We start from the raw sequence: 6,000 nt of genomic DNA, 5'->3' as shown, positions 1-6,000 counted from the left end.
GGCTCTTTTAGATCTCTCTGTAAGAAGTTGTTTGTAAGTAGGCAAGTGTCCAGAACTATTCAGGGAAATGTTTCTAACAGGAGGTGAATCCTATTTGCTGCAGCACCAAAACATTACTCAGATTTTTCTGTGCTTTCTGCAGTTGGGGAAACAAAAAGAAAAAAAAAAAAAAAAAAAGACCACCCCACCAGTGCAGGCTCATTAATCTATGCAGCATGCCACTTTAATTGTTCTCTTTATCGGATAACCTTAATGCAGGTTTTTTTATTATATTATTATTTAGTATTACAGCTCTTGGACAAACAATCTCGAGTGCTGGAAAAGTTGTGAATAATTACAGAAAATAAAGTGGTAGGAAAAAAAAAAAAAGATGTTGTAAAGCACAGTAACGGGACCAATATTGCACCCTTTGAAGCCAGCGGCGATTTTGCCACTGACCTCAATGCGTGCAAGGATGTAAGAAGCCCATTTCCACTTGATTTCTGGACACATCCTCTTACCATTCTTCTAATGTGTTCAGCAGTCGTCTGCCCTTTCCACAGACTGCACAGCCTTGGGTTACCTTTTCTCCGGAGCACCCCCTCCTCACATCTGGGATCCTCTTGACCTTAAAGAAGCTCTCTTATACACGACCATATCAGACAGACCTCACAAAGATATTACATAGATGCCACTCTCAGCTGGTTATCATGGTCTCTTATGACATGTGCATTGTCCGTTTTCTCATTTCATTTACTTTTAGTAAAATCCTACTTCTCTCGTACTTGTATTTTAGCCCTACCTCCGTGCAGGGGGCTGGACTAGATGACCTACTGAGGTCTTTTCCGGGCCTACATTTCCAGGATTCTATGATGTTACTAAAAAAGAAAAGGAGGACTTGTGGCACCTTAGAGACGAACAAATTTATTTGAGCTATGCTCAGATAAATTTGTTCGTCTCTAAGGTGCCACAAGTCCTCCTTTTCTTTTTGCGGATATAGACTAACACGGCTGCTACTCTGAAACCTGTCATGATGTTACTGTTGATTTGGATTGTTTTGGTTCCTGTTTTCTTGCACAACTTAAAAGGTGACAATAATGGTCTCCAGGCCCACCTTTGCATTTGATTGCCAAAGGGCCATTTGACCTTTGCCCTAACCTAATGTTCACGCTTTTACACGTTAATGGTCTCGGCTAGTGGTGTCCGCCTGAAAACAATCTGATCTGCCATTAAAGAGACAAGGCTCATTGATTCCTTATAACGCCGGCTTAACTTTATTTCACCCTGTTACTGACATCTTAAAGGCAATATGTCACATGCACCAACCAAAATGACATGATAAAAGCACGGACAATTAAATAACTTGGACAACAGTGAAGATGACATGATTTTTATAAGGAGGCAAAGCAGATATAGATAATGTATCACCAAACTGCCAACTAAGAGATTTATGTTTAAGCAGGTTTCAGAGTAACAGCCGTGTTAGTCTGTATTCGCAAAAAGAAAAGGAGTACTTGTGGCACCTTAGAGACTAACCAATTTATTTGAGCATAAGCTTTGGTGAGTTACAGCTCACTTCATCGGATGCATAGTGCAAGCAGGTATCATTAGAATCCATAACATTTACTTCTGTGAAATACACAGTTACTATATTAGCACTAATCTGAACATGGGAAAGCATGTTAAAAGGCCAGCCCTGCTCCCACTGAAGTCAAAATGCCAACGGAAGCTGGAGCCCTTTAATATGTCCAGTTATATACATTCTAAACAAAGTGGGTTTAAGCAAATCTGTATTCCTAACATTTAAACTGTTTAACATACAAATACAGTGGATGGCCCTGTTCTTGCTGAGTTTTATCCAGGAGGTCCTCTCACACCTGTTAATTCCAGGTCGCTCTGCTGAAGAAGAAAATTACCTCTCCCTTTTCAGAAGTGGGTCAGTAATTGTAGGGTTTCTATAAATTTAAGTTCCTGGTGACGGTAAAAAATTAAACTACAAGAATGGGACAGGCAGGCTGATGATGGAAGTCAAACGCATCTTGCTTCCCTGGTGCTGAGAAGCCGGTGGACACGAGGCCGTTCCGGAGCACTCCCCACGAGCCCCCGGGCTCTTCACAGAGGACGGAGCTCGGCGGCGGCCCGAACGCCCCGGGCGGCGAGCGGGGCGGACTCCCGGGGGGCCCGGGGACGGAGTTTCCATCCAGGCGGCTGTGCCCCGGGTGCGCACACATGGGGCTTCGCCCGGACAAAGGGGGTGCCGGCTCCCCAGCCCGGCCCGCTCCAGCTCCGCCCGCCGGGGCTCAGCGGGGCGCCGGGACCCCCGCCCCGGCCTGGCAGGGCGGCTCCCGGCCGGCTCGGTCCCGCCCCGCCCCGAGCGACTGGCTTGACGCGCCGGCGGCCGGCCCAATCCCAGCGGCGCTGCCCCCGCCGGCCGGAGCCAGCCCGCGGCGCGGGAGCCGGCTGGAGACGCGGGGCGGCCGGGGCGCACGGAGCGTGAGTGGCGGGCGGCCGGGCGGGGGAGCCCCGGGGCGGGAGCGGCGCGGCCGCGCTGGGGGAAGCTGGCGGCGGCCCCGGAGCCTGGTGCGCCCCGGCGCCAGCCCGGCCGGAGCGGGGACCCCGGGGGGCGCCCTGGGCCGGGCACGTGGGGAGCCGGGCTGGCGGGAGCCCGCCCGAGGACCGCGTCCCACTGGCCGGCTCCCCGCGGGGGCGGGCGGCGCCGGCCGGGCTCCGGGCCCCCCTGCGCCCCGCAGAGCGAGACGCGCCCTGTCCGGGGCAGGGGGCCCTGGGGGGGCTCCGCGGCCGCCCCTCGGCGCGGGCAGGGCTGGGAGCGCGGTCGGGAAACACAGACCCGCCTGGCTGCGAAGTCCCGCCCCCGGCCCGGCCCGGGTTAAATAACTGCGGGCTCGGGCGGATCGGCCTCGGCGGGGCGCGGGCAGGAGGGACGCTTCCCTTCGGGTCTGCAGCCAGGACCCGGCTCTGCCGCGCCGCAGCTCGCTCGGTCTGTGTCTCCCCCCGTGTGTGTGTGTTTCGGGTTTGTGACTAGCGCAGCTGGCCCTCTCTCCGCTTTCCCGGGGATTGCGCTTCTCTCCGCCCGCTGTTTTTCTTGCCCGCATTCCCAGAGGCTGTAAAGAGACGCATTCTTTATTGGGGGGGGGGGGTCCTCTGGCACCCTGCGCCTGGAGTTCCGCGTGGGTTGTGTTACTCCAGGGCAGGCTTTAAAACTCTCCTCTCGCGGGTGCCAGCGAGGCTCCTTCCCCGGGGCTCTGCAGGCGTTGCCTTGAACAGCAGCCGTCCTGGGATGCTGATACGAAGCCCCGCTCTGAGGTGCTGGAGCAGTTTTTTCTTGACTGGCTTTATGGGGCCCGATCATTCTGCAAATGTTCTGTGCTGAAAATTCCCAATGACTTCCGGGCAAGTTAAACCTGTGGAAAAAAGGCAAGATCAGCCCCTTCCTCTGGGGGAAGGAGGCTGCTGCTGTGAATTGCATGTGATATTAGGAAACCATAAATTCATTGCAATTTCCCTTCTAACTTATTTCTGCAGAGTAGTATCCCAGAGGTAGACCAGTCACTGGGCAAGGGAAATGGCAGGCACAGATTTAATCCAACAGACCTGTGTTGGACTAAAGGGAACTACTCAGGGGACTGTTTAGGTTTATTTTTATATCTCTAATTTGGGATCAGAAAGGAATTGTGACTTCATTGTGTCCACTGAATAATGAGTGTGCATGTTAAGTGTTTTGGTGGGGCAGAGCTGTGAGGAGTGGACTTTTTCCAGGGGGTGCTGGATTACATTTCCTCCTCTTACGAATTTGCAAGCATTTAGCTCTAGCTGTGAATGTCTAACCTGACATAGTGTTGGATCTTGATGCTTTAACTGAAATTTAAATCTTGCTTGGAGCAGAGGTGGGTGTGTGTGTGGGGATTATCGAAAGACCGGAGTGGGGGAGCTGTACTGAGAGTTTTCCATATGTATGCAAAAAACAAAACAAAATAAGCAAAACCCCCAACTTCATGTAGGGAAGTATGCCTGCTTGCTTTATGGTACTTTCCTTACTTTATATGAGGACATCACTGTTTTGATTTATCTAAAGAGCTATTGTTATAGCTCTGAGAAAATGCCATTGAATTATAACCTCTGAGACTATTATTACATGTTACAAAATCCCAGTGGAATGTATGTGCACAACCAAAGCTATGCTTCCTGTTTTTGGTCTCTTTTGTAGATGGACTATAAAATATAATAGATATTTCAGATGAAACATTTTCTATGAGAATTGAGGTATATTGTTCAACCAATAACACTTGTGAACTTTCAGATGAGTCTAGTTAAAGGTAATCCAAAAAGAAAACCTTCAGACTGACAGAATTACATTCATTAATTTTAAAGACGACAGCTGGAATGTGGATGTGGCTAGGAAATAGCTGCAGAGATCAACATGTGTATATATACTGCGGATTTTAATGTATAGAAGTTGTCAATGTTTAAGAAGAGAGGCCTTGTTCAGAGGGGACCTGTTGGTAGCCCTGCAGTCTAGGGCAATATTTCTTGGATGCTAATGGACAGAAGCATGATCATTTATTTAAGTGTAATGTTCTGCAGCTGTTTATTCATCCATGAGTGTTAATGTACAGTTGTGTATCTGTGGTGGATCTCTGATTCCAGATCTACTGGAATGCTTCCAAACATGCTGTAAGGGGCAGAATGACTTCTTTTTTTTAAACAAATATGCTAGAAAGTAACTTACTAGAAGTGTTACAGCACTGCTCTTATCGCAGTTTGCTAATCTTACCGAGCATGATTTGTTTAAACAATTTGAGGATGTTGCCTAGTGGTAACTGAACTCTTTTGAAGGAGTTCTCCTTTTATGGACGATGAATCGCTTATTCTTTGTCTAGATTAAAAGATCACAGCAGTGATTATTTAATTCACTGCTCTATATTTAGCCTTGGATGACTGTACTCAGATCCTCTCTGTTCTTTTATCAAAATTTATATGACAAGGTTTTCCTTTTTATAAAGATTGAAATAACACTGGATGACTAGAACCAAGTTTCTAGAAATGTACACATTCTTCATTAGCTTTATGTTGCTTTACTGTAGTTGGTTTCAGAATGGGGTGGGGCATTGAGGCTGATGACTGCATCAAATAGCTAACTGATGGGATGCTTGGACATCACACAAAAATCCAGAGGAACTCCCTTCCCCTGACACTTTCCGTGCTAATTTCTGTGTTCCCAATTTCACTTCAGAAGTGTGAACTTGTTCTGGAATTCAGAACATTTGTGGAGGTGACTGCCACCCTGTTAAATGTTTTTTTCTTACCTGTAGAGGACTTTCTAGTGGCTGTCTTGCTCTGTTGACCTGAGCTCTAGTAACAACTCCTTTGCTTTGCAGGAGTTGCGATACAACCGTTTCTAATTGTTAAAGACGGCTACATTTCTGGTTTCTTCCCTCAACGCTATCCTCCCTGTCTGTCAATCCCTAAAAGATTGATTGAATGGAGTTATTGTTCGTAGCAGCTGCCAGAGATCCAGCAAATGGTAACACTGTTGCATACAGCTGTATAGATTAGACCTAATTTTAGAATGATTACTTGTGCCACAAAAGCTGCACAGGTGCTTAAGTGTTTGTTTGCAGGATCAGCACCTTCGTTACTTTTCTCCCTGATATTTGTGTGGATATTAACATAACGGGAGAGAAACCTTTAACAAAACAAAGAAACAGTTCACCCCCTTCCCCACCCCCCCTTCCCCCGAAAAGAGAGAAGGAAAAAAAAGAAAACATAACTGTGAAAGTACAATACTGTCTTCATCAAATGTCTGACCATCCTAGTTACTGGGATCTTTATATGACAGACTGACTGTAGTTGCAGTGTTCATTCAGTAAATCTGTTAAAATGCCAATTAACACCTCAATTAAAGTCCAACCCCCTGCTCAAAGCAGGACCAGTCCCCATTTTTTGTCCCAGATCACTAAATGGCCCCCTCAAGGGTTGCCCTCACAACCCTGGGTTTCGCAG

General features: G+C 48.0%; 1 protein-coding gene across 10 annotated transcripts in view; it reads left to right on the top strand.

Moving 5' to 3' along the window:
* Positions 1-2,108: 2,108 nt before the first annotated feature.
* PLS3 (plastin 3) overlaps positions 2,109-6,000 on the top strand; it is an 82,864-nt gene continuing 78,972 nt past the window's right edge. For 2 of the 10 annotated variants that reach the window (XM_037908107.2, XM_043521837.1), the window contains exon 1: positions 2,342-2,472. The gene's annotated coding sequence lies outside the window, so the exon portion shown is untranslated. Of the gene's footprint in view, positions 2,199-2,341; positions 2,473-2,796; positions 3,538-6,000 lie in introns of those variants that run through there. The other 8 variants (XM_043521843.1, XM_043521846.1, XM_037908108.2 and 5 more) reach the window with 8 other exon arrangements.

This window comes from Chelonia mydas, chromosome 9 (assembly GCF_015237465.2).
Source record: "Chelonia mydas isolate rCheMyd1 chromosome 9, rCheMyd1.pri.v2, whole genome shotgun sequence".
NCBI classification, from domain to species: domain Eukaryota; kingdom Metazoa; phylum Chordata; order Testudines; family Cheloniidae; genus Chelonia; species Chelonia mydas.
This window is presented reverse-complemented; position numbering and strand designations above follow the sequence as displayed.